This window comes from Mastigoproctus giganteus, chromosome 14 (genome assembly GCF_048544385.1).
Source record: "Mastigoproctus giganteus isolate SK-2022 chromosome 14, ASM4854438v1, whole genome shotgun sequence".
In the NCBI taxonomy this organism is placed as follows: domain Eukaryota; kingdom Metazoa; phylum Arthropoda; class Arachnida; order Uropygi; family Thelyphonidae; genus Mastigoproctus; species Mastigoproctus giganteus.
The window spans coordinates 44,483,306-44,500,472 of NC_143588.1; positions in this window are offsets into that span (position 1 = coordinate 44,483,306).

A 17,167-nucleotide genomic window follows, 5' to 3' on the forward strand; every position below is an offset into this window, starting at 1 on the left:
GCCATATATTCGTGCTTAATGTTGTGTTGGGGATTTGACAATCCTTTTGGTACTAAACATATACATTAAGCTGACAGAAACAAAGGACTATCAGATAAAATCTCCAGAAAATTTCACTACTTAATCCCTTAACCAGCACCTCCTCCTGACAATTTAATGACAATACCCCCAAGTAAATTACACAGGAAATCTAAATGAACTGCTTTAATGAAATGGGAGTTTGTTGCACCTCTTCGGATAAGCAAAGTTTAACAAACAAGCTTGAATATACTATTGCAGTACATAAATAAATTGGGGTCATTGAGGTCACGTTTTATTGCTAATATAACTACGAATTATGAGGTAAGAGCCGATAGTGATGTATACGTGTGGTGTCAAGGTTTACTCTTTCTTAAGATGTCTTAAAGGAGAGGTTTTTAACCTTTCGATTAACTGACGCTTTAATTTCTCTTAACTCTTCTTTCTTGAAGAAAACTATAGATCGGGGGCAATAAGCAGGATGCTTATTGCCCCCGATTGAGGTCTTTTCTTCGTGGAAAACACCTTGCTGCAGAGGATGAGGCGATTTCTGCAGCTCAGACGTGGTAGAAAAGGTTGATGCTAATAAATGAAGCTAGATACGTTTGAAGGTCAGTCAGAGGACTTCTACAAAACTGGCCCACGGAAGTGTATTCAGGTGACTATGTTGAAAAAAGGGTAATACGTGGTGTTTATTTTAACCTTCCATCACAACTACTTCTTGGTGAATACAAATCTTTTTTTATACACGTTTGAGTTGTCCTTGGTTCTAGCCGATGTGATCGTTAAATCTTGTAAATTCCTCTGAAAACGTGGCCATCCCGGAATATAAATATAAAAGTTTATTTTATTGGCCTGACGTATCCGAGTGATCAGTGCGAAAATGTAGTACACGCGTTCAGTTTACCGTCGTCCAACCGTAAGTGACTGCTAAATACAGTTAACGGTTGTGTTCATTGTCAAAAATATTAGTAATGAATAACTATCACCTATTGGTCGTGTCAGAGTATAAAACAACCATTTTTCTTCGTACTGTCCTTAAATTGTGTCCAAATTCTTGTACCGTCATCGAAACAAAAAAAAAACACGTTTTTGTTTGACCACCTCTCTTGACTGTTTATTTTTTTTTTATATATTATTTTTGTGGAGCAATATGTACCCCCAATGGTAACCCTACCACTGGGAAAAAAACCGCTATTCTAGGGAATACTTGAAGATTAGTTCTTGACACCCAATCACATTCGCATAACCTTTTATCATTCCAGTGACATTCGATCCAATTTCGCATAACGTTTTACCCTTCAACTTCCCACCTTCAACTTCCCACACCGTTCTCGCAGGAGGTAACCCCTTATCTTCCAGCGCACACCCAACTGAAGTGGACTAAGCCAAGGGTTTTGCAGCAAACCGTGTTGCACAACGCACAATTATATTAACGGGGTAAAGCTACTTATTCGCAGATATCGTTATCCTGGTAAATCGCTGGTCACGCTAGGGAAACATCAGCATCGTAATGCGGAGAAGACGTATTGCGGAGTCAGCACGCAGCTTAGCAACAACAGATGCTCCTCTCATTGACCGTGCAGTTTGTCTCTGTTGAATGAACTCTGTTCCAGGGCTATGCTTACCAACTTGTATCTGTAATTTGCTATGCTAGTTACACTGTCTACTTGATTAGTTGCGTCTGGTTTCTGTGTTTGGGAAATCCTTATAATTTATGGCCTGTGCCCGTTTACAAGATCTAATCTAATAAACGGGCCCGGCAATTCCACATTTCTCTAGAATAAACCTAATTTACCAACAAAATGGGACTGTCGAGAGGCAACTTCGGTGTAGATGATAAAAAGAACCTCATCTGGATATATCAGACGCAACTTAGGGTGAATTCAATCAGTCTTTGGGTTTATAAGTGCATCTGGGTGATACGTGCTTCTATCAAAGTATAATTTCAAACTTGTACCACGTTCCTACGAGTCTCAGACTAAGTTAATGACGTCCTATACGCTCTTGACTACGGTAAGGTATTGCCTTCATCTCCATATACGCCTATTAGCGTTATATTAGTGGGCAAGTACCTCTATATCCATTTGAAGTCCATTTATGAAATTACCAAGTCATTAACGTAAATGGAATTGTACAAAACAGTGTCCAATGGAAAAATCTACATCATAAATATCGTATAAACAAAGCTGAACAATTAGCTTTTATTTTAAACCACTGATCTGTACAGAGCTTGTTTTGATGAACTTAATTTCCAGCAAAAAAAAAAAAACGGAGTCATTAATTAGAATATTTTCATTTCAAGCCTTACAAAGAGTGGTCTTTGTTTCTTCCAACTTTGCATCATCTTGTATACAGATTCGCTGGACCATGATATTGTCAAATACATCATCTCATTCTCCTATCGTAAATACAAAACTTAATTCTTTTTTTTGTGCGCGCGGCTGCGTGTACATGGAGGCAACGCACGAGCAAAATTAGACTCGTTTTCTGACATACACCATGCCCCCCTTACCAAAAAGATCAATTTCTATTTGTGGAAAGAAAAGAGAAGAAAAGAAAGAGAAAGAAGAAAAAAAAAACAAGAACGCATCGCATTAAGAATCACTAAAGGAACAACGTACAATACAACAGTGCCTTAGGAGGAAAACAAATTCGAAAATCTATATTTTTCTTAGAGAAAACCCAGATGTAGACATTCTCAGATTATGTCATGCGCAAACCAAGATCAATGTAGCCAGCCAGCACAGAGTTGTGTCTGTTTAAACTTTCAGAAGCTGTCGCTTTGCCTTTGCATACCCAATGATATTGATTAGAAGGCAATTTTAGATTTATTCGGAGAGGTCAGTAAACTGGGACATTGTGATGAGCTTTTTTACTCCCACCGGGATTGGTCGCGTGCGTCTTGTACGAATACAATTGATTATTGTGTTTTACTGTCTATTATAGACAATTCATTCGTGTGAGAAATGGCACCGGTTATTGAAAATACAACGCTTTGAGAGCGCATCAGCATTTGATTTTAATGGTTCTAAAGGAACATCACAAACATCTTTATTTGTACAATGATCGTGCGCTATTTTCTGACTATTACGAGTAACTGAGCTGGGACTAACATGTCATGACAGGATACATAAAAACATGCGAAAATAGTACTCCAGCAACTTATTATTTCCCCATCAACTTTTAACACCTTAAGTTTTAATTATCAATTTATAACTGCAATTTGTGTAGATTAATTATTCTAAAAATCTGTAGCCATCACAACGAGTTGTCTTTATATTGCACTACGTTCATTTGAAAGAAACCTTTTGGCAGTGTAATGATCACCAAAAGGTTAATCTGCTTATTCTTACCTTTTAAATAGTAGTTTAAGCCTTCGGCAATGTCATTTGTTTAATTGGAGTTCAAATCAGGGCAATTCGTTATGAAGGCAAACCTTTTTCTGCTGTTAGCGTCAAGGGGGAAAAAAGGAAGAATTCTGTTCTCGAAATTAGAGGATGGTATGTTTATTTTTCGTCATCTTTATGTCGAAGGCATTCAGTCCCCAGATTATGGAGAGAAAAATGATAAGAGGCTTGTTTTTCTTCAATAAAAAATAAGAAACCATTACTTTTTTTTTTAAATTAAATTAAATAGTTGAATGATTGTGACGTTGTTCAAATCAAGAAAACAAAATAGCACGCTATACAAGTAAAAAACATTTCTCTGGAGAACAAAAACCTATTCTTTTACCACATACTGCTGCACTGTATAAAATTCGGCTTTCTGTCAATAGCCAAAAAGATAAACTGTTTTAATTAAGGAAACTAAGATCCTCCTCCAAAAATGACACCAGAAAAATCGCCAAAACCGTTCCATCCCACCAAAGTGAAATGTAGAGTGCACATTGGCATGAAGAAGGTGTTCTTAATTTTGAGTTATTTTCATGATTAATGGCAAATTTCCGCAGACACGTCTTGGTGAAGATGATGCTGGAAGTTGGAATGCCTTCTGGCTGATGGGCTGCCATCGATACCAACACCTGCTCCCCCTCCCTTTTTAAGATTATTGATGTTTTCAGACAGATTGTAATCCTGATATAGGCATTTTTCATTTCGGTAATACCGGGTTTTGAGTTATTATATAAAAGTTTCTCAAGGAGTTTAAGCGGGCTGTCAGATGTTGAAGAAACACAAGGCGGATTATCTTGAGAGATAAGTGATGACTTGTGTCAACAGAAGAGGAAAATATCAAGTAAGGAAAACGAAATGGCAAATGTAGCGAATCGCCAAGTTTTTTTTCTCTCACTGAAGCTGAGGTTGTTAGGAACGTAGAATCAAATAAGACGGGGTGGGAAAGAAAAGTGAAATGCCACATTTTGAGTGACATATAGGGAAGAAGAAATGGGCAGGGGAAGAGATGAGTAACCAAGTAAATGAGAAATTGAACGAGTGCTCGATTTACCAGCATCTTTCGAAGTGGAAACAGGGAAGTGGGCGTTAAAATGCAGATCGAATCTGGAAGTAATAGTTAATCGATAAATAAACAAAATAAACTTTCCGTTTATACTCCGGGACGACCACACGGTCAGAGGAGTTCACAAGATAGTGGATACAAGAAACAGCATCGCATTTAGCAGTCGCGGGCTTGAACCCTGGTCACTCAAGGCACGTGTACTTATGCGCCTTCGCGCTTGACCATTCCGCTACGGCGGCCTAAAAGTATCTGTCACGAGTGGAATTCGAACCCATGTCCACATACGTGGACCAGAAATCACAGCTGCAATACATGGAAGGAAGCCCTTGAGTCGGGCGCCCTAGACAGCTGGGCCACCCTGACAGAGAAAGTGGAGAAAAGAGGGTCCAATAGAAGAACGAGAAAGACTATATAGTAAACAAATGATTTTAATCTAACCAAATGCGATTTCACACAACTTTTCACTGCTTAAAAAACATCAAGATCCTTACTATTAAAAAATAACTGGCCTGAACTGCCAAACCAAGGTTAACCATAATACCGTGTAATTTGACTAGCATATAACAGTCATCAGAGTCTCAGAGCAAGTCCACCGGACTGAAATTAAGACTTCCAACTGGTCAGTGTGTTAGTCTGCATCTGCCCATCCTTCGCAAAGTGATATCCTGACAGCTGCAGGCAGGAATGAAGAAGTGAGCGAATTGAAGTCTCGCTCACTTATGGCAGATCAGTAGTGTTAGACCAAAATCCATAACTAACATTTTTCTTACATTAACATTTTCGATAATCACAATCCAGCCAAGGGCTAAATCTCCTTCTGGGACTCTAGTCAGGTTTTGTGTCCATCACATCCTTCCTACACCTCACAACACGCCAATGCAGTTTCTTTTCCGCCTTCTGATTATTTCACTCAAACATCTCTTCTCACCCACCATCCTGAAAGCCTCATTTCTCACTTTATCAGCATATCTTAGCTTTCCCATTCTCCTACACGCCCATATCTCAAACTTTCCAATCTTTAATATCTTCTGTCCTCATTTCAACAATTCTGTGCAGCCAACTGGGGTTAGTATAAACTACATAAAGAATTTGCTTTGTCGATCAGCATTTGTCCATAGAACATTCAGGAAAAGATCATGCTTAACACCATTCTGTTCGTCTATGGAGGCGATATTTATCCAATCGAGTCACAGCTGTTTTCAGTTATAAATAGAACATTTATTAACGTTCAATTTATAACTAAATCAATAAAATAATGTTGTATTTGGTTATAAATACACCAGCATATTTAATTATAAATTAAAGAACCCTAAAATATAGGATAATAATAAAATAAACCAAGACTTACTTTACGAATAAAAATATACAATAGTAGTAGTAGTGGCACGTGATGCAAGAAAGCAAGTGTATGAGCTTATGCAGCATCAGCCAAAAAAAAAAAAAAAAGTCACACCATTCCCTCCAAATGCCTGTTTAGTTCCTCCTTAAATTTATTCAACCTATCAACTTCCACAACGACAGATGGAAGTTTGTTCCAGCAATTAACCACCCGCTGGCTAAAGGCAAATTTCCGCACATCTATTCTACATCTGTTTTTTCTTAATTTGAATTTATGCCCCCTTAGGTTCGTAATCTGAACAAGTGGAAGGATCCCATCAGAATTCAGCGTGCTCAACCCATTCAAGGCCTTATACACCTCAATCAGATCACCGCGCAGGTGCCTAGTCTCCAGCCACTGCAATTTGCAGAACTTAAGCCTCTCTTGATAAGAGGATCCCTTCATTCCCCTCACCAATCTTGTTGCCCTTCTCTGTACACGCTCAAGCAAATCTACATCCTTCCTAAAATGAGGCCTCCAGACCTGTACGCAGTACTCAAGGCCTGGCCTGACCATTGCCTTATACAGAAGGATAATCACCTCATTTTCCCTGCTAGAAAAATTCCTATATATCATTGACAAAACCCCATGACCTGCCCTGGCAGCCTGTCTGCATTGCTCAGAAAACTTCATATCTGCCTGTACAATTACTCCCAGGTCTTTTTCATTTTCTACCACCTTAAGTGTAGTACCACACAATTGGTACGTTTCTCTGGGGTTACTTCTACCCATATGCAGTACTTTGCATTTGTCAAGGTTAAACTTCAGTTGCCACTTCTTAGCCCATCTGCCCAAATTATCTAGATCCTGTTGCAGTAGCACACTGCCATTACTGTCATTATCAACCCTGCCAACCTTTGTATCATCTGCAAACTTCGACATTAAGCCTGATATACCTTCATCAATAGCATTGATGAATATACAAAACAAGAGTGGACCCAACACCGAACCCTGTGGGATTCCACTAATAACATTAGTCCACGAAGAGCAGCACCCATTGATTACCACCCTCTGTCTTCTCCCACTTAACCCTCCTTTTATCCATTGTAGCAACTTACCCTTAATACCATTCTGCTCCAATTTGTACAATAGTCTTCCATGCGCAACAGTGTCAAAAGCTTTCCTGATATCCAAATATATGATATCAAAATTATTTTTTGCATCCAGTTCTTTTGTAACCACATCATAATATCCTATCAAATTTGTCAGACAAGACTTTCCCTTAACAAACCCATGCTGTGTCTGAATTATTGCTGCAGTCTTGTTTAGATGATCCTGCAATGCATCTTTAACCAGTGACTCCATTATTTTACCCGGAACAGAAGTTAAACTAACTGGTCTGTAATTACTCGTGTCACCCTTCGATCCCCCTTTGCGAATTGGGGATACATTTGCACATCTCCAGTCCGTGGGAACCTCCCCTGAGTCCAATGATGCTCTCATAATTATGGCTAAGGGTTTGCTTAGTTGCTTTGCCCCTCCTTTAATATAACTGGATAGATCCCATCCACCCCAGGTGCTTTTCTTACGTTTAACTTCAACAATTTCTCCTCCACTTTGCTCTCAGTTATTACAAAATAATTAAGCACCCTGCTACAATCTGATAACCTTGTGGCATTTTGAAACCTTAATAACTCCTCATGTGTGAATGTAGATGCAAAATACTCATTCAGTTTGTTAGCTACCTGAGCAGGATCATCAACAGTTGAACCATCGATATGAAGTGGACCAATCAGATTCATCCCCTTCCTTTAGAGTTTATATAAGAAAAGAAATCCTTGCTGTTTTTCTTAGCATCCTTTTCCAAAGATTTCTCGTAATCTGCCTTCGCTTGCCTAACCTCCTTTGTGACTTTGTTACAGACTAGCTTATAAAAGCCATAGGCTTCTGTGTCGCCTGATAATTTATATGCATCCCATGCATTTTTCTTCTCTGTTACGAGTCTCATTCGTTCATTTGATAACCATTTAGGCCTAAATTTTGAACAATATTTCTTAATATGTATGAAACTTTTAGTAGCTTCCACGATTAATTCCTTGAATGCTTCCCACTTAGAATTTACTGTTGGTAACATCGTCAGTTGATCCCACTGTTCAGAATTTAAAAACTGTCGGAGACCACTGTACTCGCCTTTACGGAAGCAAAAACCCTTTCCTTTACCCCTGATGGTAATTAAATCTTTAAGTAAATCCCACGTCAGTACACTGTGATCACTGCCACCTAGTGATTCCTTTATCTGCAAATTCCTAATATACGAATGATCACTGCTGATAACCAGATCAAGAGTATTACCCTCTCTGGTTGCCTCTCGAACATGTTGCTGCAGAAAACAATCATCCAATAAATCCACAAAAGTCTTACTAGTGTGTGAGTGACCAACCCACAAGTTCCAGTCAGTATCTGGGAAGTTAAAATCCCCCATTATAAGACATTCCGATTTACTGGCCCACTCTATTTCTCTGTACAATTGTTCATTGTACTCATTCGAGTCATTAGGCCTATAACACACTCCTACTCTAATTTTTGCTTTCGCAGTACTTATGTCACACCAAACTGACTCAACAGTGCACTATTCATCTATATCAACTGGATGCACTTCTTTTGATTTTATGTTTTTCTTAATTGACAGCATAACACCTCCTCCAATATATTAATACACAAAACATTCTGCAAATTCTGCAATCCAATTTGCAGACTGGTCAAAAATAATAATAAAAAATCGTAAATTAATTTATGCAACAAAGTTTCATAAACATTTACTACAATTTGTTTAAAAAAAAAAAAATCCCTTTCGATACGTTATAATTAAATAACCAAAATATTTTGCGCGCTCCATGTTTTCGGTTATCTCCGATAGAGGGCAGAGTAATATGAAGAGCTTGCGTGAAGAGCAACCGAATTTTCACAAGCATTTAAGATAAATACCAGATCGTATTAATTTACGTTATTTATTGCTTAATTCTTTCTAACTAGATTTAGGCATTATAAAATACTTCCTCCTTCGTTCATTTAATTCGTCGACCATTGCTTGCGCTTAACGGAAACACAGAAAGCCAGTAAAGATCTATCGCATGGCATCACCCGCTTATCTACCATATTTAGCAGACAGCAAGATAACGCAAATTACTACTCTTGCGTTTCCCGAGGAGGGATGACCTAATTAGTCGTAAGGTCATAGTAATCAAGTCTAGCAAAGAACCTTGAGAGATGCAATTGTATTATGAACTATTCCGATCAGAACAAGCTTTCGGACACCATTTATAGAATACAGTCAGCCATTGTGCGTAATCCTTCTACAGATTAACGAATTTGAACATTGCTGTTTAATTACACTGAACAGCATAAAAAGAAATATTGTTTTATGTACTTTACAGAGAGAAATACTTTATAGAGAGAGATGAACGATTGGAGATAATCTGAATGCGATGAATTTAAGTTTGAACTTCAACTTTTTTGAAACACCCACCACTTTCAAGGGAATGAAGTTAAAATTTAAGAACGGAAATAATATTGTAACAAATAAAATGCAAATTATTTAATTACTTCTATATAAAATTTGATAATTTTAATGCTTTCAAGCCTTTGGTGAATTTGATATTTTTATATCATCATTTCAATTTATTTCAATACTCGTAATTATTGTAAGCAATTTTTAATGCCTTCACAACGAGTTGCCCTGATATTGCACTACCTCGAATAAGCAACGTTTCCCCAGAGGAGAAGATACACCTCTTAATAAAATCTATGCTCCTACACCTGTAACATTATGAGTAATGCTAGAGATGTAGGAGAATGATCTTTCTCCTGAAAGTTGTGTTTCTTCATCCAGTAAACATTCAATCGACCACAGAACACACGCAAATTACTCACATAACATGGCCTAAAATCTTACAACAAACAGTTGTTTAGGATAATTTTTTTTTCCTTTGTAATTTTCCATATTTCCCCAAATAAAAATTGGATTTGCGTACTGTTTATTGTAAGTAAACAAAAATAAGATTTTAAAGCAATTAATGGGGATAAAAATTAAGCTGTTACTGAAGAGAAGGCTTTAAAGATGTATTTTTCTGTCTTTTTAATGCCAAAGGAATTACTGGCTTTCTGCCAATGGTAGAGAAACAGTTGCAAAGTAGGCAGGACTATGTTTCACTTGTAAACTTAATACAGAAGAGGGAGGAAGGGGAAAAAAAAGAAAGAGGTATTTGTAGCTGGTGGTTAAGTGGAAGGAAGTTGTGTAATTATGAAAGTGAGTGCATTAACTGAGTGCTGAAAACTCGAAGTGTGGCACATTGCCCATTTAACTCCCTTGTTGTACATTGAGAAGGAAATTAGGTTAGGGAAAACTGTATTTTCACTTCCATTATATGGATTACCACTTTTTTCCCTCAGCAACAGCGGAGAGACTAAAATTATTTTATAATAATTCTTCCACCTCTGTTTTTTTTATTTTTGATCACTGTTACCAACGGTTAATGACACGAACATGCCCCGAAATGATATTGATGACATTTTAGCAAGCCGCAATGGAAAATACAGGAAGCCAAAAACTTTGATTCTTTAATAATAGAGGTAAAAGTTCTTTTTAAGAGAGGAATCAAAACGGGGTCCGTGGCCGACAAAGTTTGACTCTTCAGTGACAGTTCTGTGGAGAAACCCATGTTATCCACTGCAATATTAAATGTAGTACTGTTCCTCAAATACTACTTCTGTCACAATGAAACTACTTTCTGCAATTGTACCTTCCGTATTGTAGATCGCTATTTATACAGTTTCCCATTTATTGGTAACAGACCACACGTAATAACTCATTGGGAGAAAACCCTACTCTCACTGTCTGAAATGGACTAGCCTCAGCTGAAATTGAAGGCGCCTTTGATTGTTCTTCCAGTCTCAGACGGGATTTGAACCTAAACCTCTTCAAACAGAAGTATACTGTGGCGGAGGCTGTGTCCTAGGAGCGAGTTTCGCGAAGACAGAATTCCAAACAACAACACTTCCTCACTATAAAAGTAATAAATTCTATTTATAGTCAGGAATGACCACATAAGGCCAAGGGAAATTGCAGAATAGAGAAACAGTACCGCATTTTGTGCATTTTTTTAGATAATCAATGTTCCGCACGATCTCCTTCCTATAATATGACCTTCCTACTCGGAAATTAAGTCCTATATCTAAATTAAGATCTCCATGAAAAGCAAATAATTAGGAGAGAACAATTTAAATTTTGTTTAAAAACCGTTCAAAACAAAACAAAGAAAAAATTGTCTAGTTCTTTATACCACGATTAAAATTATAAGATGTCTTCAGTCACGTGGCAAACGAGACTCGAAAACGCTCATTAGACATTAAACGAGGGAAGAAGACTTTGCGACTTCGAAGTTCTTCTGTCCCTCTCTGTGTCTTTCTTTTCTCCAACTATGGAGACATCTGTCTAATTTCAGCGGACAGTTTTATCGAGCGTCGATCGTAGTAAGGCCATTACGGACCGTTGCAGCCCGATCGGCGTGGCGGGAGAGTGTCTTTTCAGAATCGGTTTTTGTCCGCCAAAGTGCAAAAGCTAGGACATGTCTTTTGTGTTCAGCGGCGCCTTTTTAGCCATCAGTCTACATCGACAACACGCACGCTCGCGCTTCACACATAACGCCCACGAACCTTAAACGGGGAGTGAGAGTGAGAGAGAGAGGGGTCAGCAGCTTTTACCGCACCTCTTTTCCTCTCCCCGGAGTCGTGACACTCTTCGTAACGAAACCCATCTTCCTCTTTCTCTTAGTTGCCCACTGACTCATTTACCGCACACATAAAGCAGAAAGGAATTACCCCCGTTGCACGGGCCGTTTATTGCCGTCATAATCGTCACTGTTGCACTCGCAGCAAGCTATAAGTGTCAGCGAAAAAGGGTTATATTTCAACCTGTTGCTTTTATCTCGGAGTTTGAGGCATTTTGGAACTCCTTATATCGATTGATTGCTGTATTTGTTCTATACGTGCTTTATCTTGTGTAATTAAGATAGCTTCGCATCGAATAAAAGCAATTTAACTTTATTTATTTACAATGAGTGTGGAAAAACCCAACAGATATTCAACTTTTATCTTTGTACTGCACACAGATTTTAAATTAACGCAGTGACAGCGCCACCTGAATGAGACAAACTTGCTTTAATTATTAAAAAATAGAAAATTAAAAAGAAATTCAAAAATAAATTTAAATAATGTAATTAATTTTAAAAACGTTGTAAATAAGGGTCTAAATAGCATAAAAAACGATATCGGGAATGTTACAGTAATCAGAGAACCACAAATCAAAACAACACCCTAATATAGTAGTCAAAGAGATCAGTTTAATTTTCTAAACCAGAATGTACCGGGTTTTGACAGCAATGTGAGTGGCTGTGTTCGGTTTTCTTCCTCCATTGGAGAATTATTTTCTTTTTGTTCCATCACCTTTGCAAATATAGAGGCTTTGTGACAATATGGTGATACCAAAGTAGCTGACAACTCTCCTCCCTCACTAACGAGGGATCCAAGACGGCTGCAGCTGCTGTCATTTCTTGACTATTTCGCGTTGTGACCTCTTCGAATGAACCTTTACACATAACACACGTTCACTTTCAGGGTTACTGTGAGAAACTATCACAGAATGAATGAAGTCATTGAGACCACCTCCATTGATCGCTGATGGGGATGTACGAAACTGGGTGCAGTTAGCGGCTCGTTTCATCCCTGTAGATGGTGATCGTATTTCGCAATATTAGATGGCTAGAAAATCGGCCTTCGAATGAAATCGGTCAAATCTCAGTTGCCTACTAATTTTGATAATTGGTATAGGCAAATATCGTTCGATATTTGCATTTATTAATCAATGGTTGCATTCTTTAACAAAGTATCATAACTAAAAACTTCGTACAGAGAAGCATTATTTAAAGGGCAAGACTAAGAAGCATCAAGATTAGTTGGTGTGTGTATTCGGATTTGTTTGGAAGAAAGTTTGAATTACAGATGCGAATTCAAGATTACTTTTGAATTATAGTACCGCGAAAATGTATCTAGAAAAGCATACAGTACGAACTAAGCTGCCTGTACGATAGGAAGTGGAGTGACTTTTACCGTGATTGCTCTCTTCTGAATTGAGTTTGGGTATCCGACTAAAAGAGTCACTTGAGAATACAAACAGGTACAGAATTCCTCCTAGATGAGTCTATATCCTATCTGCCATGGGAAATCAGCTAACCTGACTGTGACATGGATATTACGATGCATGATTTTTCGCAATAGAAAAAAAAATCTCAACACAACATACCAGACAGTCATTCTGTATACTTAAAGCAATATTCCAATTACGCCCATCCAAATAAAACAAGAATCCAAACAACAGAAATAAAGCCTTCCTTAAATAGACAGTCATCCTTGCCAGGCTACATATTGGGCATACCTGCCACACTTTTCTTCTGATGAAAGATATCCTCCCCAGCGTCAGAGATGCCATTCTCAATTGACAGCAAAGCATATTTTCAGAGAATTTCCACTTTATCATAATGCTGGACAAAGTTTATCAATCTCACGAACTGTCACAAGTTCGTCTAACTCTGCAGACAATTTTAGATAAATCAAACATTAATTGGTTCAGTTTGTTTCTTTTTAGAGGAAATAAACTATAAATAAATAAACTATAAACTTCAGAAGGTATGAAGTTATCCCAGAGCCACTAGAAAATGACATGACGATCAATATCCATGAAAGTGGTGTTGCATAATCGATTACTAAATAGGATTTTCAGCCAACGGTCGCAAAGGAAAGAAAACAGGAGGAAAGGAACAGTTCAAGAAGAATCTTGAGGTATTCCAGCATTGACTAAGTTTACCACAGATAACCAACTCTCATCGTCATAGGAAAAGCAAATTTCATACAAAAAACAGATCACACTATGGAGCATGCGTATGCCAAATTCGATTAAATGCCTTTGAAATTTCCTTATAAAAATGACGATTATGAACACAACTATACGAAGTTTTCGATATTGCAAGGATTGAGTTAAGAAATTTCTTCATTACTTTAGAAAGAAGGGAAAGCAGATTTGTCTTTTTTCAAGATAGGCTGGATGTGGATAGATCTCTATATAACGGCAAAAACAAATACCAACGTTATATGAGCGTAAAATGTGATTGAAAAATGGTTAGCTCTGGATCACATCAACAGAACAGCTAAGAATCTTGATACAAAGAGATAATCTGGTCCTGATTAAAAAAAATTCCAACCGGACTAGACGACTTCTTGGTATAAAGAATCTTATGGTCTCTTTCATGCAATAAACCAGGAGAGACATGGAGTGAAATGAAAAGGTTCACTTTGAAAGGAGCTATACCAAGAGCCCATCAAGAAGTGATAGGAAAGTTGAGTCTGCTAGGCCTGTTTTATCTTTAAATAAAACTGCAATAAAGATCTTTTCAGACTTATTTCACTAAAGAGGCTTTAAAATGTGGATGTTAGTCAGCCTTCATTATTATAAAGATTAAAAATTATTTAACGCCTAATTTTGTATAACCCTGCGTAATACAAAGTGCAAATAAACAGATATGGCTATATAATACGCCTCTGTTCAGATGTGTCTTATATGAAATTAATAGAAATTATATTACTATGGTTTAGGCAAAAATACTCTGTATTCATAGCTTATTCTTACGAAAAATAATCCAAATACGTGTCCTTTTGTTACCTCTTGACAAAACATGTGTCTACTTCCACTAACTCATCTATTAAATAATACTTATGAATAGTAAGTGCTATAAAGCATTCTAAGCCACCACTGACCGCCATGTCTGACACGTTCAGAGTTATGAACGTGCCTGATAAAGTCAAAACAATCTACACACGTTCAGTGACTCAGATTTGTAGAAACTGTTGAACTACAAAACATGAGTATGACAAGCACGTTCCTTCATGGACGTTCCATGATAATGAAGTACTGTGTTTATTATTATTATTTTAAACTGTGGCACTTATAAAACTGACCAGCTTGCATATCTGGAAAATGTAGTCAAACTTGACTGATTCAAGGATAGCGAAGTCAATTGTACACACCTATAAATTAGAAAACACTTAAATGTTTTGCTTGATAATATAATTTCAATTTTCAGTCATTAACCATCAGAAGCCAATAACATTATTCCCACTTATAAGACAAAACTGACATCCATTTTCTCACTTGTGGGTTAAATAATTTGCAAATTTTAATGTCATTATTATTATCTTTGAATAAAGGTATCCAATATTAAAAGTCTGCCCGAAATTCTCTACTTCCATCACCCCTGTTTTCGACACTCATGACCAATGTTATTCTTGGGAATATAAGACCAGAATGCATTCCTCAGCATGCCATCATGTGACTTCCTGTTCCTGTAGTAGAATTTATGCTATGTCGTCCATTGGCCAATACAGGTCACGTGATAAGCTGAACAGTCAAATTGGTCAACAGGCCAAATTTCTATGCTTAAAGGCTTCGTAATTTTCCTCTTTCTCTCTTTTTTTTCCCCGAATTGCTAGCGTAATCACACACACACAAAAATAATAATAAATAAATAATAATAACTTCAGGCAGCACGCTGGGAATTTACTTTCCAAAATATTTGAACCTTAAATACATTGCTGTAAAGACAAATCCGGTATACTCGAAAACCAAAATGATATTTTCTTTTAAGATAATTAAAGTAAATATATAAAACGCCTGTGGATAATCTAAATAAATACGGTTTATACATGAACGTGGTGTATTCTACAGTATCGATGTATTTTTAAACTTAATTATTATATATATAGATAAAAGTTTAATACAGAAGGGTTTATAAGATGGCCAAAACAATGATTTTTTGGCTAGAATTTACCAGACCAAAAGAAATAGAATTTTCTGTGTTCTATATGCTAATAAATGTTCAAATTAACAGAGAATCGTACCTCAGCAATGAATTTCTAGCATGATCAGTTTTATTTTCCATGCCTTTATTCGCACCAGCGTTCGTACCAAGTGTATGAAACGCTAGCCGAAATATCGACATATTTTCGGTTCGATGGCGTCCTCTTATCTCAGCTAATTTTGCTTAACGTACTACCAGCACAGTCCAGGATGAATGTGTCATCGAATTCGTTTTCTCCCAGCATGAGGAATGCATGCCAAGAAGCGTCTTCACTGAAGCATGTGCGTGAATGGCACGTAGTAGCGTCCGTGATCTGGCCACCAAATAGAGGCACTAACTAACATTCCTTTCTACCACTACATCCAGCCAGGAGCACAAAGCACAGTCGAAATATCGGATCCGAGTCGGCTGATTACAAATTCCTTTCCCGCTGGAAATCACAGTGAACGGAGAAACGCTGCAGATGAGTCTTCAAGACGTGCAAAACTTAAAAGAAAATGATTCAAAAACACGTGATAAAAATGGTAAAAAAAATATGAAATTAAATTAATATAAACCTTGATAACTGTAGGATAGCGATTATTTTAATGACAATATATTTTCCTAGAATAGGCGTTCATATTATTTAGCAATAATTATAAAAAAATCTAAGAAATTAAATCTTCTTCAGATTACTAGATACTTAATAAAAATTACAATATGCTTTTATTATCATATTTTTTTTACAAATTATTCTAGTGAAATAATGGATTACTCACGGTTCAGTCTTCAGAAGATGCTACCAATCTTTCTCTACACTCAAGCACAGATTCGCTAAAATTATCGGAAGACTTTAAAGGCTATTTTTTCAATGGATAATTACACTGTCTTAAAAATCCACTGGACACATGTAGTTACAAAGAAAAGAAGTACTTATGCCAAGGAAGTAAGTCCACTTCGATACGTCGTAGAAGACTTTATTTTTCTGGTGGTCCACTCCTCGTGAGCTCCAATATTGATGGCTGTCTTGGCCTTGACCAAATTCTATGGTCCAATTGATCTCAAAGCTTTTCAGTTGAGGTCAGAACTATGCTAGACGATGGAGTATTCATGATTCCATGCACTGGAGCCAGTGGACCTCGTCCGTACGAAGATAAAAACCCCTCAGACCAATACACCTTACAGTTTCACCGTTGGGACAACTCAATAGGTGATCACCACGCAGCGTACACACCTAACACGTCCATCAGACTGGAAGAGGAAGCAGCATGACTCGTTCCACAGGACCGATTTCCACTCGTCCACACGCCAACATGATGCCAATCGACAGTATCCATTTTTTAATTACAGATTTGTGAGTCGCAGATGAAAATACTTGTTATGGAAACTCCTTCCTTGCAGTAAATATCTTACGCCTATCCGATTGTTC